Genomic DNA, 24,006 nt, shown 5'->3' with positions numbered 1-24,006 from the left:
ATTCATCATAAAAAAAGATACTAGGGACAACCAAATTACCAATATCAAATTACCACTCATTGCTCAAAGAAGTGTCATGTTTACTCTCAGAAAACCATTTTTAAAACAACTCTAAACCCCTAGTAGATGTCTCAACATCTCTTAACCAAATTTCTTTATCATAGAAACTGTTGCTAACCAGAAACCTAGGTTTCTTAGGGGGTAATTAATTTCCTTTGACTATCTCATTTGTGGAGAATGGTAATTTCTCCAAAAAATCATCATGTACATTCTTTTGTTGGTAATCCATCTTCCTTGAGAAGTCTCAAGATGGAGGCATCTTCAAACCTAATACAATTTAGACTGCAATTCCTCAAATAATCAAAGGTTTTATATACTTACCCATAAATCCCCTCTTTCAACTAAAAACTCTTGTCTATAATAATTTACTACTTGAGAAAAATTTCACTCTAAGCTATGGTTCTTCTACATTTGAATTCTATTTTTCTTAGTAAATGATTATGCATTGAATCACAAGTTTTATGCAAATTTCCTTCACACAAATTTGTATTGATATAACATTGACATTCTAATAGTCAAATTGTATGCAACACCAAATATTTGAAAGTTGGTGGTCAATCTAGGCATGATCAGATGATTATGTTTTAAACTGAAAGGACTACATCACCTTTTTGGCAAGTTGGATACATGTCAGCATGTCTCTTTATCACTTTGGCTAAAGTTTGAGAAAATTCATAATGTGGGAAAGTGGCAATCATTGATCCCCATTTGATTAATGATCATTAAAAATCCAAGTTTTCATTGTATTCATTTTAAAACTTGGGCCTATTGAGACACATATCCAAACCTCACTTTTCCACTTTGGCTAAATATTGTGCAACTTCAAAATGCAACAAAATGATGATTGTCGATTCTTATTATACAAATGATCATGATTTTAGCCTATAGTTGTATGTATTGTGTGGTCTGTATGAATGCATGATAGCTCGTCACATTGTCACTTTGGTTAAAATTTGTACAACTTCAAAATGCGAGAATGTGACAACCATTTATCAAACAAGATCTGATAGCTTTGAAAAAACAAAGTCTTTTATTATAGCCTACAACCACGACCAAAAAAATGCCATTTGGACAACTATGATGACAATATCCTTTTTGCGACCCATAAGTTAGCTTGTTCCCACAATTTCCAAGTGTCAACACATCGCTTTCTCTCTTTGGTTAAAGCTTGAGTACTTTCAAATGAAAGAAAGAAATAGATATTGATCTTCATTTGATTGATGGCTGGGAAGATGCTCATACTTATACTAATTGAAACCAAAGGGAGGCCCATAGGGATAGGTATCAAGACACTACTTTCTCTCTTTGGGTAATCTCCATGCAACTTCAAAATGCAAGAAAGTGACAATCATCAATGTTAATCTAATCAATGATTGTGAAAGTAGCTCACCAAGAGGGTTCTAAACTAAGAAAAATAAATATGTGGGTGGACCATGAGATGACCTTAGGTTAAAATAGAGTTTAGTGCTAGGGTAGAATAGAGATTTCATAAAAAAAATCAAAAGACTATGGAAAAACCATATAATAAGAAATTTTTGAAGGGATTCATGGCTTTATTAAAATTTCTTGTGCATATTTTGAAGATGTGAACAATGTTTCTCAATTTTAAGAAAAACCTAGGATACAAAAGATACTAGGGCATAGCAATTAGGGATTTTCTAAGTCATAATTAAACAAAAGACATATAATTGCTAATCAAAAAATGATAATGGGTTTTTTCATAATAAAATTTGAACGATTTTTAACATGTGAAAAACCAAGCCAACATACCCTATATAGAAGAAGGAGATATATTTATAGAGGGAGAAATTCCATAGATATTAATTTTCTTTTTGGTATTGTTGTTGGTATTGGTTTTCCATCAATGCCAAAGAGGGAGATTGTTGAAAAGATATTTTTTAAAGTATAGAACCTATCATGGAACAATCATTATTTTGTCAATGATGTCAAACCTACTACTTGCTAGTCAAACAATTGATTTTTGGTCTAAATGTATCATTTGGTTGATTGATGAAGAGGATTTGAAAAGAGAAGATAACAAGAGAACCTAGAGAAAGGTTGAGTTATTTGGTGTATAAAAGGAGTACTAAGACCATGTAAGATATTGATACTATAGTGTAGTATTTATCTACTTAAAGTCTATAATGAAAGATTACTCAAGAAAAGAATAGAAGAAGATCAAGAAAAGAAAAGTTTCTCCCAAGCCTTGCTAAGAAAATAGTGCAAGCCGAGCACAAAATCATAGAAGCCAAGTGAAAATTAATATGCATTGATAAAAGAAGAGAAAAAATGAAAGAAAAAGTGTAAGTTAGTATATGCCAAGTAAATTTTAGTTGGTGCCAAGCATCTATAAACTTTAGTGTTTTCCAAGTGAACTAGTGTTCACTAAGTGATAGAATATTGTATGTGTTGAGTGATAGAAAACAATATTAAATCAAAGATTTGATGAGTCTAAGCCAACTAATTTGATTTCTTGAATTATGTTAACTATGTGGAAGATAACTATGATGATATGGAAGCATAGAATTCAAGGTAAACCATTTTCAGGAAAAATTGAGGAAGATTGTAGAGGAATTTTCTAGAGGAACTCAAATGGAAAAGTGGGTATATTCAATGAAAAAATAATTTTGGTTAGGTGGAAAAAGATCTAAATTCTCTATATATAGAGATAGATGGAAAGGTTGTCATGTGTGAGAACCTAAGAAAGTAAAGAAGTCTAGGGTGTTGCTTCATCTAGTGGCTGAACAAAAGAGACTGCAATTGACATACAAAGAAAGAAGGATGAAGAGTATGGATTTTTTAAGGGTGAACAAACTATTAGAGCTGAAGATTATGAATGCCAAGAAAAATGGAGGATTGAACTATATATTTGTAATCCTCAAGTGAGTTGTAAGTTTTTATGAGATAAAGTCCTAATGTTTCTTTCTAACAACTATACTAGTGTAGATTAATCCTTTGGATTAAGTTTGACCTAACAGTCATTTGTAAATCCTTTAATTGGGTGAAATTATAATTTGAAATGTTTTTAAGTACTCTAACAAGGCTCACTCCTAATAGGGAAAATAAAATCCTCTAACCTGGTTGCATTTAACATGTAGTTTAATGTCTAATAGGGTTGGCCTTTCACAAGGCATCACTTTAGAAGAGTGAAATTGGATAGCATGTTGTTGGTGGTTTTACCCAAATTGGGTTTCCATGTAAAATCCTTGTGTTAAATTGTGTGAATGTGTTTATGGTATTTCATGTTTATATTTTTGCAAAATTATTTTGACCAAGCATAGTAACCTACCAAGTTAAGGAATTATATGATCTAATGAATGCATGCATGTTATGGTTTTATGGATATGGATTTGGTAAACACTAAAAAGTTTTATTTGTACATTTGGACCTTGGCTAACTAATTCACCTCCCCTCTTAGTTATTCTAAATAATTCCAATAGATGCTTTAGTTGTGTTAGTGATGGACAATGAAAAAATATAGTGTGTGATGAAGGAACATAGTGCAAGTTTTGTAAGGCATGGGAGGTTGAAATTTTATTTTTACAATGTCTTTTTTGTGTTATAATTGTACTTATTTTTTGGGACCATATGCAGAAAAGGCATAGCTGTAACTTGATTAAGGATTGATTTATTTGTTTGGACCTTAACTAGAGCACAATTGGATTATAATTGCATATGCATATGCATGTCTATATGTATGTGTATATGTATGTATATACATATATGCATATGCATATGTATATGTATATGTATATGTATATGTATATGTATATATATGTGTATCTAGATGTAGATGTACATATATGTATTAGGTTTCAGGAAATTTCATTTTTAAATCACATAAAATTGAAATAGCACACATCCTTTCCTAGGTATTGTTGATGTTATGTTGGTTTTAATCATTGAGACAATGATATAGCTTATTTTTTGATCTTGTAAACAAATGGAAATGGTGATGGTAGCTGTAAGGAAACATTTTAGAACCTTTTTAGCATGCTTCTTACCTGTGCTGAAATGGGAGCTTGCAAATAGGATATGGACATCAAGAAAAGCATAACGGTTAATGGTGGAAGTTTTCCTCTCCAACCAACAAAATCCTATCATTTGTGAAAACTACCATCACCAATTCCATTTGTTTACAAGTTTGACAATAAGGGTGGACATCAAGAAGTTATATTGCATTTATTTCTTATCAAATGATAAAATATTGGAATCATACTTTAGTTCATAAATTGAATAAGAGAATAGTTCATAATGATCTATATTATACATTTGGATGAGCTTTTATAATTAGAACAATTCATAATTTTTTTGAATAAACTTTTATAATTAGGATGAATAGGATAGTTCATAACAATTGAACTATTCTAAGTATAATTTCCATCCTTTAACTATTTCAACTATGAACTGATAGTTCATAAAAAATTTTAGTGTATGAACTAAAGTATGATTGCTAGACTTTCACTATTCGAGTTATGAACTAATAGTTCATAAATAAAAAATTATGAACTTTTATGGACCTAATGTAATCGGGATAGAGTTTATTATGAACTACTGTAAAAATTAGACTAATGTAAATGGGCTCAAATTTATTATGAACTATTCAAATTATACTTCAATTCATACATTTCCATATTGTTATGAGCGATTCTAAAAATCAACCTAATGTAATTGAGATTATATTGTCTTAGAATTGAAATGCAGAACCTTGATGATCTTTAAAGATATTATATTGCATATGTATCTTGTTTACCTTTTTCCTTCTTCTAAGAATTGAAATCCTTGATTTATATTATAGAAGGATGCAAATAGGCTTCAACATGGTTTATGATCCTATTATAATAGACTTTGTAGAGCCGATAAGTAGTAATGAAAAATTTAATTATTAAGAAAAGTTTAATAATGGTTTATATTTATACTCTTTTATATCATTAACTAAGATATGGACATGTTGTTTTTACAAAAAAAAATTATTTATTCATGGGCCTTGTCACCTTGATCATGGTATTTCAAGTGGACCAAGTGATTCCCATGTTCTATCCTCCACTTGATTTTTCCACTAAATATATATGAATGAATGTTAGATGTTAATGAGGAATTTAGTGTTATGTTGGGGGGGGGCATGAATTTGAGGTTCCACCTTTACGTGGTTGGCCCTATTAAGTAGAGAATAGTAAACTATTCTTGAAATAAAGAAAATCTTGATACCCAATTACCTTCTCAGACTATGGTTGTACTAAAAATCCTTCACATTTAAGAGCCCTATCAATGGTCAAACTCCACCTTAGGATCCAATACTTTATACATATCACTTACCTTCATCAGTTATCCTTGAAGGCATGTTTGGATCTCCTCCAAGGTATACCCCTTATGAAATGTATACCCTCTCCTTTCCCCCTTGATGTTTTGGACAAAACCCCTCAACTAAGTTATTGTATTAGTTCTTAAGCCCAAAAATAGATAAATCAAAATTTCAAAGGTGTTCTTCTCTTCTATAATTCATTTCCATTATTGGTGCACCCAGAATCAAAGGTATGTAACTTTATCACTTGTAACTATAATTTGATAATAGTACAAACCATAATGGTTTCTTCTAATTTTATGGTTTTTTTTAATATGTTTATCAAATTGATGTTTAAAAATTAATTACATCTACATACATCTTTTTCAAGTTTGATAGTTTTCTTTTACCTGACTCATAGTCTACCAATAATTTTTCAAAACACATGTTGGCCATTTGGAGATTGAGCCAAAAAATTGTAAGAATGATTGTGCCAAAAGAGCTTAAAAATCACTTCTACATGATCATCATCTTTTTGTGCTCTTTTTGACATAATTGTTCTTGTATTTTATGATTTTTGGTGAGAACAACATTTTAAATTAATTAGGTAGTTCATCCAAAATTTAATCATAATTTCTTGTGGTATGTTTGAATACCTTATTTTGCATGTTATTTAATGTTATGTGTTTATGTGCCATTGTCAATGAATGTTAAAGAATGAACTAATGTGAGATGTTAGCTTTGGATATTATGAGATTACTTTATGGATTCTCATATTATTTTTACTTCACGTGATAATGAATGAGTAGTTTATTTTAATAATGGATGAAAGAATGAATTATTCTTAGATGTTAATGTGAGATCTATTTCTTCTGTACTTACTCCTTTTAGGCTATTGTACCATATTTTAAACCCAAAATAGAGAAATCACAATTTGAAATGTGAACTTATATTCAATACTTTATTTCCATTGTTTGTGCGCCTAGAATCAGTTTAAGGTATGTTTCTCTCCTCATTATTGATATTTTATGTCTCTTTATTATGTATTTCATACTTTCTTGGTTTATCATTTCATGAAATTTATCTTTTGTATGGGTGACTATCACAGAGTATAAATTTTTTTGGCTTCAACATTTGTACTATCCTAGTCAATGAACTATTCCCATCTATTGTTTTTACACCCATAACCAAAAGGTATGTAACCTTTTCACTTGTAACTTTAATTCATAAACACTACAAATGAACAATCTAGTTATTACTCAAATACTCAACCAATAATATTGTAATTTTTATAATCAACTCACATATTCATCCATACGTCTTATGAAATTATGTTTTTCTTATAAAATTAGCACACGTGTTGCTTTAGTTGATATAGTGCTGGAAATGAAATACATGTATAGAATGGGATAACATAAAAATTTAAATGGAAAGAAACTATTTCAAGAAACCCATTGTGGGAGAAAACTTCAACATATAGATTTAATAAGTATAGTTTAAAGTCTATATCGACTTCTTGAAATATGTCTTTCATGGGATTAAGGATCAATTTATTATCCAACATGGGGAATAAAGTCACGCAAATAGGAGTCAAAAAAGAGACTAATTGGAGAAACATAGGAACACACCAAAAATTGATCACACAAAAAAAAAAACTTCAACTATTTACATTATGTACAAGGCATGAGACTTTACAATGATCAAACATATCTCATATTAGATTTGTAAACTCTCTTGAATTACATTGTGTTTTCCGGCATATTGTTGGTCAAAATATTTGGCACCTCTTCAAGTATTCAAAATTCGTTTGTTTGAAGATCTTTCTAATACTTTGGAGTAAAAGACATCACCCAACAAATTGGACAACCCTTATATAACTCATGGCATGAAGAAAATTGAATTTGTACAAATGTTGAGTTGTAGTATTCATCATTTAAATTTTTCAAAAAATGACCTTAAGCATAGTAGAATTTATCATTTGAATTTCAAAACAATGACCTTATCTATAAGTATCATGATGCCATGAATGATTAATACTTGCATCAATCTCATTCATTAGATTACATATTTCTTCATTTCTTCCTTAATTGATTTCATAGTGTTTTAAGTTTCATAATTTGATTTTATGGCATGTTGAGAAATATTATCACATGATCAAACTCCTTCCTCTTCAAGAAGATCCTTTAGGCTTTTATCAATATCAATTGCATCATTCATGAGAACTTCACTAGCATTTTCAAAACTAAAGGTTTCATCCTTTGAAGGAGTTATCGGTATCTATAAGGGTTCCAACATAATTGTATCTTCACCACCATTGTCATAGTAGAAAATTCTATTCCAATAGCCACTGAAGCTTTTGTATCATCATCAAAATTCCCTCTTTTTTCATAGATTGAGAATTTATAGGAAGATCTTCTCAACAAAGAAAGACATAACTTGAGGCTATTTTTTAGGATCAATGTGAATCTGATATTGTTGAGAAATAGTTGTAGGTGTTGGACTACTTTCCTCACTATCATTACCTATTACTAATTTAGATGAAAGATATCTTTCATCAAGGCCTTCCTTATCATCCATAATATTCTTTCATATTACTTATTATTCTATATTTTTTGAGCTTGTAGATCATGTGAGTACTCTTTGTTGGAAGTTTGAAGACCTATGCGTAGTATAGTTGTGTTAGGAAAATGATCTTGGAACTGACAATCTTCATGTTCTTAGTTGTATAGTATTCTCCCACCTTAAACTAATTTCTTAAGGTTTGACTTGAAAACTACATAAAAAGTTTCAAAATATTGTATAAATAATTATATGAGGAGTTTTAATTGTACAAGTGGCATATATCTAGCTTGAAGTCTCAATATTTTAATGTGGATCAACTTCAAGAAATTTAAACAATAGATTAACACAATATCTTTTTTTAATGTCTTTAAGTTGATCCTCATTCCAATATTGAGACTTTAAGATGGATATATGCCACTTTTACAACTAACACTCCCCATCTAATTGTTTGTGCATTATTTTAGAGTATTTATGTGTAGGAGAATAGTATACCATTATGAACATGAAGATTGTAATTCCTGAATGATTTTCCTAACACAATTATAATATGTACAGGGTGTTAGAACTACAATGCCAATGCAACAATCTATGACATCTATTCTGATGATGATGCCCTACATTTTATCATCTTATCAACAAATGTAATATATGTTCTACTAAGAATGTCATAGCCCCAATGATAGAGTTGGTAGTCACATTGATCACATTGAATTTGACTTCTCCTTAGTCTTCCAATATAAAAAAGGTGTGAGGTGTTTGACATAAACTAACAACATTGAAATTTTTTTTCCCCATCTAGCGATGAGATCTATTTCATTCAGTGCATGACAAAAGTGCGTCGGTGGGAGGTACAAACACTATCATAAATTAATGAAAAATGTAGTACTGTGGTAAAATTAACTATTGATCAATACTTGTAATTATCTCATTCTCATTTACATCATATTCTAGGGGTGGTATTCATGATGTCCTTAGTTCTACAACTTTGATTATGCATGAACTTGTAGCAATTAAGAAACATATATGCTATTTGTACTTTTATATAATGTGGGGTGGAATTATATATCCCCTATGAATTTTCTCTTAAAATTATTGAAAATATTTTCCATATAACTAAATTAAAATTTCCTCTTAATTTACTTATGTACTCATTGATCTAATAAATAATCAATCTATCCAATTTATAGACTATTTCACTGATGCCACACAAATAATTTTGGACATAGAAAAAGATATATATCAATAGTGATCAAATTTTATTGCTTTCTTTTGTTGGGTTTGATTCTTCACAAATTTACCTATAGTTGATTCTTCATAGTATATGTTAAATGCTACCTTTTTCCTAGGGTATCAATCTCATATGCAACATGTATAGCTCCTTCTAGTATGTTATTTAATCAACTTGACTAATAGCCCTTATACCCAACAATCATTGATTAAAATATTACCTCAATCTATAATAGTACTTATAGTTATTGATCTATGATTGGGTGAGTGCACCAAGTTGGTGTACAAAAAAGTGGACACCAAATAAAAAAAAGCAAAAAAATCTCAATAACTTGATTTGGTTTTCAATAACTGGATTGAGTTATTTAAATATCAAATGTGGGCTAGGCTTGGTATCTAAACCTGGCCATTATAATTTAAAATACCTAATCAAGTTTTTCAATTTATCTTATTTAAAAATCTTATCAGGTTTTACAAGACCTAATCATGTTTTTTAAATTTATATTTCTTAAAACTTGATCAGGTTTCTTAAAACCTGGTTGTGTTTCTAAAACCTCAATTTGGTTTTAAGGAATATAAATTATTTCTGCTACTTCTATTTGAGGGCATTTTTTATACCCTCAAATGACAACAACAACGTAGATTGGAGAGTAAGAAGCCAAAATCTAATCGGGTTTGTAAGGAAACGAGTATTTGGTTTGCATCTTTATTCATAGCGCCTTGCAAATGTGGTATGTCTTCATTCTGCTTGTTGTTTATGTATTTTTCCATCATAGTTTGTAATTTTTTTTGTAATTTTTAAGATATTTTAATTTTTTTCATAATTTGTAATTATTTAAAAAAAAATTAATATCAGGTGCATCAATGAATCCAAGAAAATGAGGGAGAGGGGAAAGACTACCTCCTACACAATCAAACCTTCCACCCATATTGACACAACCATAAAACCCTCCATTCAATGTTCTCATTCAACAACTACCACTACCTATAAACCCTTTACAAAAACTATTACATCATATAAATACTACACAAGAGGAACTCATAAACTACCTTACACAAAATAGTTCTCACCTTACTTAAATGGTCAATAGCTTACAGTTATCTACACTTGAACAAATGGCCCAAAATGTGAATGAGGTGTCTTGGGAGGTTATCAAATGGGGTTCATGGAGGGATAGTGTCATGCATTTTATGCCAATAGATAATCATATAAGAAAGTGAAAGATAAGGACATAAAGAAAGGTCATATTTGTTCTCTTTTCACTAATCCTATATCTGGAAACTCCCTATTACATATAACCAAAAATTTTCCTGTCCATAAGTGCACTCATACTAGGATGAGATCATGTTTTTGGGATAGGTGGTTTATGTTCTTTGACCTACCACCATGTAATATTAGTGACATGCCTATATATTTTTTGAGAAAGCTATATTGTGAGTTCATCCTTGGTGAGAAGACAAATTTCTTTGACATCTATGAGTTCCAAGGTAGAGGTCAAGCTCTACTTAGGATAGACCTAGGACTCGTAGGGTTATACCAAAACAAGTGGGGAGAAGTACCAAAAAAAAAAAACCATGCCCCATGTTGTGATTCCAACAATTGTAAATGAGTATATTTATTTACAGACTCTCCATGCAACTATATCATTGGCATATGTTATCATTGAGTATGGTTCATAGTTAGGTGGTTTTCTTTCACCTACAACACCTTGACCATAATGAGATGCAACTTTAGGGTCATCACGGCCTTTGAAAGCTCCATCATCATCACCTATGGCACCTCAAACATCATAAGATATGTCTTTAGAGTCATCACAACCTACAATAGCTCCATTAGCATCACTTGCACCACTAGTGTCATCCTTGCGTGTGTCACCTATACCACCAATATCATCCCTTCTTTTTTCACTTGCATCATCATTACATGCATCATTATAGTCTTTGGGTCCCAATCAACATCGTGTTTTACTTGTTAGTGCATGTGTGATGGGATGGATATTAAGGCGTCTCAAGATGGAGTGTCATCTCATTCATGTGTATGTTGTGGGCATACTTGTTTTAGATTAAGGTAAAAATAGGTTTTGAAGGGACCCAAAACCCTTTAACAAAAGAAAAATATTAGTGTCAAGAACCAACTAGGTTTTACAAGGACCTGCTACCTAGAGTAAATCAAAAATCACAAAAAACCAAGTTTTACAAGGACTTGAAACTACAAGTTTAAACCAAACACACCTAGGTTTTACAAGGACCTAGAACTAAATTTTTTAAACAAAAAGATGGAAAATAAAAAATAGAACCAACAACACCACCCATACTAGCAACCAACACACAAGTGACCACAATCATCACCTATAATAGCTCCTTAATGCTCTTCTCCAACTCCTTACTATCTTCAATAGTAGTCTAGATAATATCAATAATGGTAGAAATAGGAACCTCAGGAGCATCACTAATATTTTTCCTCATACTCTACCTCATTCTCTTGCTAGGCTCTCCTAGACTCCTCACCACAATAGTGTCTTGAGACATGATCTCCTCATTGCTTTTCTTTCCTAGACTAGCCACTACAATATACAAACTAGAAGTGACTTGCTCCATTCTTCTCTCACTTTCTTTGATAAGTTGATGGTGTTCTAGTTAATAATCCTTTAGTTTCTCAAGGATGTTAGCTACAAGTTTCTCCAAGTGGGCTCTCATAACACGTTCATGGTCTAGCTCTTTCTAAATGACTCCAATGTTTTTTTGGAGTACTATGATTTTATTATATAGCCACAAATCCACTTGTAGAGAAGTCTCCACTTTAATTTTGTTAGTGTGAAGAAAGGAGAGTTCTCATGGTCAGTCTCATCCCTAGTACCTTCTTTAGTTCTAATCAACGTGTGAATGGTAGTGTTATTGACCTGGATGTTAGTGTGTGCATCCTACATCTCTTTGAACTCCTCTTCCTTCTCCTTAGAATTTTCACTTTCATAACAAGTACATTACCCTCATTTTTCTTTTCTATGTTAATGTCCATTTTCTCCTTGCTAGATTTAGTATTAGGAGGAGAACAAAGAACTTTATCTTTCCCCTTATCATCCTTTAAAGCTTTAGACCCAACATTTGATTTTTTTTTTCTATCTTTACTTTCTTCCACTTGGTCTTTACCAGTTGACATGCCCTTGTTGGAAATATTTAGGATAAGATAGGTTACTGAGAGGGGAGGGGTGAATTAGTAACTTATAAAACTTTTCAACAATTCAGCATTTTAACCATTCACCAATCATTCATCTAATCTACTGCATAACTGAAAGAACAAACATTCATTGCACATGTACACAGTGATTTGGTGACCTAGAAACCTTCCAAATAGAAAGTAAAACTAGGGTGGGGATGATTCCCACAAAACTTCAATACTGCAGCATAAAGTTGGGCTGTTAAGGCTTACAATGATCACTTCTGGTGATCTTCCCTGTTAGGAGCAAGTAGGACTGCTAGATCCACCTTGTTAGAGGATTTCCAAACATACAATGAAGTATGCACTCTATTAGGAGATTTACAAAAAGACTGTTAAGTCTACCTTGTTAAAGGATTTATAAATAGATTCACCTATTAGTACAAAGCACTGGATCTACTTACAATTGTTTGCTGATAAGATCCATTTTGCATTGATCACCTGATGTGATAGATATAACTTTTTTGATCCAATGTTGACCTTGCTATATCCCTTTTAGTTTGCTGCTAATTTTCAATACCTTCTTTACATGTGAACATCAATCTCTTTCAATTTCCATATTCCATACTGCAAATGATATCATACATTACATATATACCATTCCTATATTTATAATTGCAAGGTCGGCCAAAACATAAGTGAACAAAACATTACTGAGTCAGCCAGATAGTAGAAAACTCGGGTTCCTCAAGTTGACTCAGTGACCTTCTGCTACTCGACATCCACTACATTGCTTGACATCATCATGCACTTGGTAGGAGTAGAGGCTCAGTTCATACTAGCCATCCAACATTGTTTGGAACTTGGTAACCATTGGTGACTCGGTAGATATAGTGTCACTTGGTAGAAACTAACTTCTTTATTTACCTTGCTTTGCTCGTTGAACACTGAGTCCTTCATTTACCTTTTTCACTTGGTAAACACTGAGTCCTTTGTTTACCTTTTTCACTCAGTAAACATAGAGTCCTTTGTTTACCTTTTTCACTCGGTAAACACTGACTCCTTTGTTTACCTTTTTCACTCGATAAACATTGCTGAACTTCTCATTCACTTGGTATCCTCTGGAATGCTCGGTGAGAACTGTTTACCTGCTGAACTTATAAGGTAACCACTGAATGCTTGGTATACACTGTAGACTAAGTGATGAGCTAGATAAGCATTTAGAATTGAATAAGTGTTTGCACTAATGACAAAAATATCATAATTCTAACAATCTCCCCTTTTGGCATTAGTGACAAAAACACTTATGAGGCAAAACTTATGTGCAAAATTTGACGTACTGATTTACATATATCTCCCCCATACAATATGCACAGAGTATTTACAAATATCTCTATCTTTACACATGGCTTTCTTATTTACATATATCTCCCCCTTTTTGACAATAATGCCAAATTACACAATATGTATTTTACACAGAGACGCCAAAATGAGAGATAAACTTAGAATGTACCTTGAGAATAAGAGCCAAAGTCTTATCCCAATTTTCTTGCAAAATTTTGCAGGTGGAGAGTGCTATTTGAACTTCAGCTGAAAGTTCAATCATATGATCTACAACTGAAAAATTGTTGTCATGGATCAATGCTTTGGAGTAGACGATGTGTTTCTGCATTGTGTCCATGATAGGAAGGATCACATTTTGAATGTCAATCAAGGTAGAACTGATCCTTGCTTCCTCTCTCAATAATTCTGCCTACTTTTCTGACAAAAATTTGATTATGAGATGATGGGATGAACTTGAATTGGGGTCAAGTTACAGCATTTGGGCACTAACCTTCATATCCTCATCAATTTTATTCAATTTTTCTTTGATCTCCTTGGTGTACTCAGTAACATCACAAAGTTTGGCAAAAGGTGAAGTTACATTATTAAAGGAATTTTCAAGATTGGCCAAAATTGTGGACAATTCTACTTGTTTTATTGCAATGTGTTGAGCAATGTGCTCAAGCACCTTATTATCAAATTTCCTTTCAGCCTTTTCAATCAATTTTTCTTGACTAGAGGTGTCCTCATTGAATTTATTTATAGCCTCTTCTAACTAAATCCAAATGTGTTGAGTAGAATCTACGTCAACACCTATAGCATCTGTAATTATATTCTTGGCATTCTCAATTATTCTGTATTCCTTATCCCTTTCAGACCTTAACTGCTTCTGCATAGCTTTCATCTCTATTAGTTGACTAGCATACCTCATCTCTTCAATGGTAGCATTTTCATAGTCAATCTTTGGAATCACTATCTCTATGTCTAAGTCAATATCTTTTGGAATTTCCTTTCCAGTTATTAGAAGTCTTAATGGATGCTTTTGTTTGACTTCTCTAATGACTAGTTTGACCTTAGGAATAGACACAATAGTGGAGATGGAAGGACTAGTAGTAAAAATTGGGATAGGACTTGAGGATTGAGTGGCAATAGAAGTATTTACTGGATCAAAAACTAGAATACTTCCCAAAAATGATGATACACTCGGTAATGTAGTATCTGAACTAACTTGATTTGAAGTAGATGCAGATAATGCTGACAAAATTGTAGAACAAATTGGAACTAACAAAATTGTGGAACTTACTATTATACTAACTGAAGATGATGAAGTTGAGGAGGCTGGCTCAGTAGCTGAAGAAGAGGGCTAAAACTAGGTAGATGAAGTGGTAGACACTTCCATTGATGATACCTAGAGCTATCATGTGGAAGGTACAAATGATAAATCTGATGTAGATGCTATCAAACCTATTGAAGCTTACTCCAACTTTGATGATGTCATAGTTTTAGGTGGAGAGTGAGGAAGGGATGCAATAACTACTGCTGTAATTTTTACTAGATCATCTTCCTCCTTATCTTCCTCTTCAGCTTCTTCCTCCTTGTCTTCTTCCATTGGTGCATGTAGCTCTCCTAGTGAGACTATGATGGATGGAGTGCCATGATCATCACTGTCACTGCTATCATCATCCTTGATTTCTACTGGGTCTACACTGGGCTTATGCAGATGATAGATCTTTTTCCACATGTTTGTTACATCATTTACAACATGCTCAATGTCTTTGATTAAAATCAAACAAGTGTGAAATCTGATCATCATTTTACCTTCATGGTTTTTCATTGCAGTTTTTATTTCTACTCCAGTGAGATTTGGTTGAAGATTCTTTAGAGATTGCTCATAGATGTCTTTTACCATTTGGGTGGCTGACTCCCATCTCGGTTGCAATCTCTCTAGTAGTTCTTTGGAGATTTGAGAGGCAAGCTAGTCCAAGGAGTATTTCCCTTTACCCATCTTGGAGAGTACCAGTTCCTTAATCTGCATTTTCTCAGCATCTATTCTAGTTTCAAATTTCACTACCTTGAAATTTGTGATGCCTGCTCCTTCTTCCAATTATTTAAGCCTTTCCTCAAATGTGGGTATAGGCCTGACCAGTATAGGTTCCTACTTACCTTTTCTAGTTCTTCTTGTGAATACTGTAGTAGGCTTCTTCTTAGGTTTGGTAATTATTTCCTTTCCTTTCTTCTTTAGATTTTTGTTCTTCTTTTTCTTCTTCTTCTCCTTCTTCTTCATCATCTTCCTCATCCTCACCTTTACCTTCTATTAGCATGAGAGGACTGGTTGCAATTTTCAATTTGGCTATCTTCCTCTTGCCTTTGCTTATGGCCAGAGGTAGCTTGATTTCAAGCTCAATTCAGGCCTTTTCTTCATCATAAGTTCCAAAGGCAGGAATGTTAGGAATAGTTGGTTCATTCACCAGTACCTCAATGATGTCTCTTGCTTCATCAATATTTAATTCATAAGGCAATGGTTTTACCCATGCCACTTAGGGTATGACTGCCTATATGTACACTTTATCATAGTCAACCATGAAACATATATCATCTTTATAATCCTCAACAAGCTTAGGAGGAATTCTGAACCTGTTATTCATTCTTTCCTTGAAGTCTTCAAAATAGTTATCCATGACTTTGTCAAAATTTTCACCCATTTCTGCTATAAATTCGTTAATCTAATATAGAATTGGAATGTCTTTTCTCCATACTACTGTTCCTTTTGATGGAAAGAATTTTTGCATATAAAAGAACAAACAAATTAACAAAGAGCCAAATTTACAAGAGTTATTCTTTGAAGTCCTTATAATTTCCATATTCTTGTTTAACTGTTTCAATAGCAAGTCTGCCAAGTCATACTCCAAATTTTTCTTTACTACCTTAAATGCTAAATCCATAGCCTCACATGGTACACTATTCAATCTACTGGAACTGTATAGTTTATATACAATAACATAAATGCCAAATCTAAGTTCCATGTCAGATATATTGTTAAGCTTCAGTCCTCTACCATCCCATTTTGCTAGGGTTTTCTTCTGCAACTCATCCTGACCTAGGGTTTTAGTGGTTTTGGCTTTGCTAAGCATAGGCAAACTCGTGATCTTATGAATCATCTTCTTGGTTATCAATACGGGTTGTTCCAACCACAACTGACCATTGTATACACGGCTCAGAACATATCTCACCCATTTAACTTGGAAGTTCCTTGGTAGGTGTGTAATGTGGGTCAAGCCTTTTTCTTCTAAGTGCTTATGCTTAGGTTTTAGGGCTCCATCAACACATAATTGACCTAGGGCATTGTCCATATCTAATGTACCAATTTCTTGAATAGTGCATTTGAAATGAGCACGAATATCATTAATGAGAAGTACCTTAGGTGGTATTCGTGATTGAGCTCCGTGTCGGTCAAGTGATTCTGCAATTGCAGGCACTAGTTTGAATTTTGGGGCTTTCCATTTGACTCCTTTTATGAGCATTTTAGAACCCCTCTTCACCTTGCTACTGTCGGTGCTTGCAGATGCCATTACTACTCGATGGATGATAAATTCTTCAAACAAATTCTTCACAGGAAATTTGCTTCAAATCGCTTGGAATCACTGGCGTGCAACTGGAAATATTTTAGCTCTGAGTATTCTTAAGTCGTGATGAAAAATGAAATCGAATTTTGCCCTTTTGATGGAAATACGAAGGTAGATGAGATGACATAGTTCTTGCCAGTCTGTTATTGATTTACTCGGTAAAACCTTGCAACTTGGTGGTCAAACAAAATCTTTGGTACTCCTGACCTAGCTCGATAAAGTCTTTAACCAACCTTGCTCGGTAGATGCAACATGGTGAATGATAACTTTTATTTGGTCCTTGTATCTAAAATACTGATTTGATCATTTGCACTCTTTCACTCTGGAACTGCTTAAGATATGGCTAGAAGATGCAGTTCTTGATTTCTTTTAAATCTAATTGGAAATGGTAGAGTCACCCATTTCTTGAGTGACATGACCATCATTTGAATTGTCTTTCTCAGTAGATTTAGGAATCCACTATTGTCTCATTTGCTTCCGAATGTTATCAACTTTAGCTTTCCTTTTATCTTCAATTTTTCTAGTATTTATGCAATTCTTGGCTATATGGCCAAGTTCAGTACATGTGTAACATCTTATGGTTGTATCCTTCTTTCTTAGGTGATGTCTTCCAAAGTTTATCCCAATGTGTCCATATTCTCCACAATAGTGACACCTGCACCAAGTATTGTAGTCCCAACCAAATATTGCTTTGATAATTGTTCTGCTGGATTGAATGATTTGGATTTGCATTCAGATGCCTTGTGACCTTGTTTCTTGCATTTGTGACATTTGCCTTCAAATTTTGGTTTCTCTATACATTCATTAGCTTTGTGACCATGCTGATTGCAGTTGAAGCATTTACCATTGAATTTTGCCTTTCCATTATTCCAACATTTGTTTGATGTATGACCTATCTTGCCATAGTGATTGCAAGTGGGTCTTTGATTTCTTTGGGCACCTTGTTTGGAGGATTCACCTTCTTCCTTGTATCCAAGACCATCTTTACCTTTTTGTCTATGAAGATTCTGCTCATTTCGTTGATTCAATTGGTTCATGTCTATTTGAGATTTCATCATTCTTTCATTGACTTGCCTTTTAGTGATCAAGTCATTTTCCAAACTTTCGTTGATTTGTCTTTCAGATCTCAGATCACTTTGTAAGCTTGCATTGATTTGTCTTTCAGTGATTAAATCATTTCTCAAACTTTCATTCTCAGATCTTAGATTCAAAATTTCTTCATTTGTATTAGATAGTTGACCTACAAGATCTTCATGCTAAAGGGATTGAATATTTCTTACCTCTAAGTCTTCATTTGCCTTGTTTATTTGTTCCAAAACTTCACATAGCCTGATTGATTGGATTTCTTGTTCTCTTTTAAGCTTTCTTACTTCTTCCTACAGAGAACCATTCTTTGCTAGGAGTTCCTTGATTGCTTCATTAGCTTCATTTGAACTACTTGATGGTAAAAGGTCTTCAATATTTTCTTCAACATACTGGTGATCATTCATTTGTCTTGCAAGTTCCTTCCTTCTTTTTAGAGATTGAGAAAGATGCTCCTTTGCTTCTTTGAGTTGAGCCATGGCCATTTCAAGATCTAGCTTTTCATTTTCAATAGATTTGTCAAGTCTGAATATCTCCATTGTCCTTGATCTTTGCTCAAGCTGTCAAACTTTATTCTGAGAACCATAAATCTCTGATACCAATTTTTGGAAATATTCAAGATAAGATAGGTTACTAAGAGGGGAGGGGTGAATCAGTAACTTATAAAACTTTTAAACATTTAGCATTTTAACCATTCACCATTCATTCATCTAATCTACTACATAACTAAAAGAACAAACATTCATTGCACATGTACATAGAGATTTGGTGACCCAGAAACCTTCCAAATAGAAAATAAAATTGGGGTGGGGATGATGCCCACAAAATTTCAATACTGTAGCATAAAGTTTGGCTGTTAAGGCTTACAATGATCACTTCTGGTGATCTACCCTGTTAGGAGCAAGTAGGACTGCTAGATCCGCCTTGTTAGAGGATTTCCAAACATACAGTGAAGTATGCACTCTGTTAGGAGATTTACAAAAAGACTGTTAAGTCTACTCTATTAAAGGATTTATAAACTGATTCACCTATTAGGATGAAGCAGTGGATCTTCTTACAACTATTTGCTGATAAGATCCATTTTGCATTGATCACCTGATGTGATAGATATAACTTTTCTACTCCAATGTTGACCTTGTTGTATCCCTTTTACTTTGCTGCTAATTTTCAATACCTTCTTTACATGCGAACATCAATTTATTTCAATTTCCATATTCCATACTGCAAATGATATCATACATTACATATATACCATTCCTATATTTACAATTGCAAGGTCGGCCAAAACACAAGTGAACAAAACATTACTAAGTTAGCTAGATAGTAGAAAACTTGGGTTCCTCAAGTTGACTTGGTGACCTTCTGATACTCGGCATCTACTACATTTCTCAGCATTGTCATGCACTCGGTAGGAGTAGAGGCTCAGTTCATACTAGCCACACAACATTGCTTGGAACTCGGTAACCATTGGTGACTTAGTAGATATAGTGTCACTCAGTAGAAACTAACTTCTTCGTTTACCTTACTTTTCTCAATGAACATTGAGTCCTTCATTTACCTTTTTCACTGGGTAAACACTGAGTCCTTTGTTTACCTTTTTCACTCGGTAAACACTGAGTCCTTTGTTTACCTTTTTCACTCGATAAACACTAAGTCCTTTGTTTACCTTTTTCATTTGGTAAACACTGAGTCCTTTGTTTACCTTTTTCACTCTGTAAACACTAAGTCCTTTGTTTACCTTTTTCACTCGATAAACACTGAGTCCTTTGTTTACCTTTTTTTCACTTGGTAAACACTAAGTCTTTTGTTTACCTTTTTCACTCGATAAACACTGCTGAACTTCTCATTCACTCGGTATCCTCTGGAATGCTCGGTGAGAACTGTTTACCTGCTGAACTTATAAGGTAACCACTGAATGCTCGATATACACTATAGACTAAGTGATGAGCTAGATAAGCATTCAAAATTGAATAAGTGTTTGCAATAATGACAAATATATCATAATTCCAATAGCCCTTACTTCTAGAGTAGCCTTCTAGGTTTGAGCTAAGGTCTCCCATTTCAGTCTTATTGTCATCCTTAACAAAATTCTCAGATTGCATCACTTTCTTAACATTCTTCTCTTTAATCTCATGCTTATGACCCTTTTTAGTGCTCATACTATCACTAGTGCCTTCCTCACTTTTAATGTTTTTCTTTGAGGGTTCATTACCAAACACTTTCCTTTTTTCTCCAAAGTCAAAGAGGGTTTAACAACCTTACTTTTATAATACTTTTCAATAAGTAGGATTAAGCCCTCATGGAGCATAGGACAAGAATCCTTCTTCCTATGTGCTTGGAGGCTTTGTATCAAAGGCACTAGTACATTTGAGCCCATTTTTTGACCATTATTGGTCAAAATTTTGACCAACATACTGGTTGATCAAAATATCGGCCAATCTATTGGTTGAAATCCTTCCAAAGCCATGGTGTAAGTTTTACTAGGTAGTGGTCGAAATCTACTTGGCATTGGTAAGAATTTTGACCAATTCCTGGTAGAAAACACCTAGGCATTGGTCAAAATTTTGACCAATGCCTAGGTGTAAATTTTTTTCAGGCATTCTATAAAATAGTTCACATGCCTTGTGTATGATTTGACATTTTGCATGCATCGTGCACTCTCTATAATCCATCATTAGGATGAGAGAGTATAGGGTGCATGTAAAATGTCAAATCATAGGTAAGGCATGTGAAGTGTTTTATATAATGCCTCAAAGAAGCTAAGAATATTGATATAATTTGGTTGGCAATTCTCGAAATGAGTGATTAAGTGTCACAATGGACACAAGTTAGTGCTGATGTGAATTCACACAAAAGGTGGCATGAATTAGAGCTAAGGTGTAAAAAAAATGAACAGTATACCTTTAAAGTTCTTTTATGATCAGATTTATCTAATCAAAAGAAAGCATTTTCTCAAGTTTGTGTGTGTGTATCAATCAACCAACAATTGTGTCCAATCTTAAAATACAAGAACTCTGTCAAAACTGTGATTAAAATTTTTCAATATTCTTTCGTCTAACCTGCCTGATCAACAATTCTACTCCTTGAAAAAGTGTTTGCATTAAAAAAAACTACTACCAAATATCCTCTTTGCCAATCCACAAGTTTGAAAAAAAATCAAATAGTTCATCATCTAAGATGACCATTTGACCAAATTTATCCCCTTGTAGCAATGTCTGAAATAGGACTATGCATGTGGACTAACATCTCAATTGTCCTTCAATCTCATGGTTATTCCCTCATTACTGGAAAGTTAGTAGTTGCACACCTTGTTGTGGGATGGTGCTCATTGGTCTATTGGGCCCTTACATTTGTATGCCAATGCTACCAGCTCTAGCTAAGTTTGCATTTGAGACTACTGAGTTTGGAAAATGATATGATATGTTGTAGTAATATCATACTACCTACAATAGTACACAAACATGAGAGAAGTGACTTGCCATGCAATGAGAGAGATTTTTTTGTTTATGTAGGATGCAACATACCATTCCCTCCATTTTAGAAGTAAATTGACCACCACATTGTTGCTTCAGCTTTGTCAATATGCTTCTTTCATTATCATCATTTGCACTTTTATCAAAAAAAAGTCTCCATGCAAGATTCTTCCTACAATTTTGACAAATATTAATTATATATCACAACACATAACAAGACAAAGTCCTAAATTTAATATAGCATTATATGGATCTGAACCAAATCATTTGTAGTTCAACATGATGTCAAAAGCACACTGTATTCTCTCACAAGTCAAACTTGTATGTTTAGCTGTAATCATAAATGCCATCAACTTTGCACAAAGTCATCTGAATAGTTTATCTTAGGCTATATCTAAAATAGGCAAGGAAATTGAAAGTAGGATTGTACCAATCAACCAAGAAAATATTATATGAATGATTTTAATTCTCTAGAGACCCCACTCTTAACATCAAATAGAATGTTGTTGTTTTTATGATTTCAGCACACATGCCACCATTCCTCTCATGTTAAAATATTTAAAAAGAGCATGAAAAAATTCTTCATAAAATGCAATGGACCCCTCACTTAACATCATTATAGTATGTTGTTATTATAATCTATGATTTCTTAAGAAAGATATTGAAGAAGATGACTAATGCATGGTACATAGAGCTAAGAAAGAAATAAAATACATTATCTTTTCAAAACTTGAACATCTAAATTCTAAAACAAAATCAAGCACAAAACATTAGCCTTGGGAAGTACAATATCAAAAATTGAACATCTGAATTCTAAAACAAGCAAGTCAATTTTCATGTCTATTTATTAGCAACATTTTTATGGTTGGTTGAATCCATGGATTCTCATAGAAATAAAGTGTATTTTATAAAGAATTACTTCTAGTAATTTCTATTCACTACTAGAATGTAGATAATGGGCATCTCTCTCTTTTCTCGCTTCAAACATTCCTCGGCTTGTAGTACAATATTGATATGCATTAACTTTTAGATAAAGAGCCTTTTCGTAATAGAAGGTAAAATTGTCAAATCATGTTTCCTTTCCTAACTCCCCCTTCAGTGCTGACCTTGAGCATATAATCTGGACAAGAATCCTCTAGAATCCATGAGGAAGCCTTTCGAGAATAGTAAGAAGCAATGTCTTCCAACATGGGTACTTTGAAATCCTTTTCATAGAACTCCATGCTACCCATCCCAATCTCTACAAAGATGCCAAGAAAATTTTTCAACAAAGCCCGATCAATTTGTTCTCCTTCACATTCCTTATCAATCTGAGATAACATTTGTGGATAAGAACATTTTTAGTAAATAAATAAAATTATTAAAAAGTCTAAAGAACTATTGACAAATTATCAACATTTTTAGAAATATACTAGATTTATCAATGCATCCTTTACATTATTCCTAATTTCTTGGTAGACCTACAAAATGGAAAACACTGTTCCAAAATTGCTAATTTTATTCAACATATTTAATCTACTCATAAATATCAATCCAATAAGAGTCAAATTTCTTTCAATTTCTCCAGCTAACTATTCCAGATTTTGACTCTATTCATCATAATTAATAATATCCTATTTTTCTTTGATCCATCTCTTCTGTACATGTTAAAAATGATTATGATTAAATGAAATAGAAATAGATCTCAATGAATGAATTCATGTTTTCATCTCTATTAATTGAATTCAATGCGCAATAATATGCCAACAAACAACAAGACTTGCATCTAAATGCACTTGCTTTCCAATCGAAGTAGGATTCTTCATTAAGTTTTGAATATGCCAAAGCCAGAGTCAAATTTCTTTCAATTTCTTCAGCTAACTGTTCTAGATTTTGACTCTATTCATCAAAATTAATAATATTCTATTTTTCTTTGATCCATCTCTTCTGTACATGTTAAAAATGATTATGATTAAATGAAACAAAAATAGATCTCAATGAATGAATTCACATTTTCATCTCTATTACTTGAATTCAATGTGCAATAATATGCCAACAAACAACAAGACTTGCATCTAAATGCACTTTCTTTCCAATCCAAGTAGGATTCTTCATTAAGTTTTGAATATGCCAAAGCCAGCATTCTAAGGCCTGCTTCTCCATACTCCTTCAAATGCTCCAATGTTTTGTATCTCCACTCCTCTACTTCCAAAGAAATTCTCTCAAAAATGACATTATTAG

The sequence above is a fragment of the Cupressus sempervirens genome, chromosome 7, assembly GCF_028749045.1.
Source record: "Cupressus sempervirens isolate cs-2001-9-10 chromosome 7, ASM2874904v1, whole genome shotgun sequence".
Taxonomy (NCBI): domain Eukaryota; kingdom Viridiplantae; phylum Streptophyta; class Pinopsida; order Cupressales; family Cupressaceae; genus Cupressus; species Cupressus sempervirens.
Note: the sequence above shows the minus strand (reverse complement) of the source record.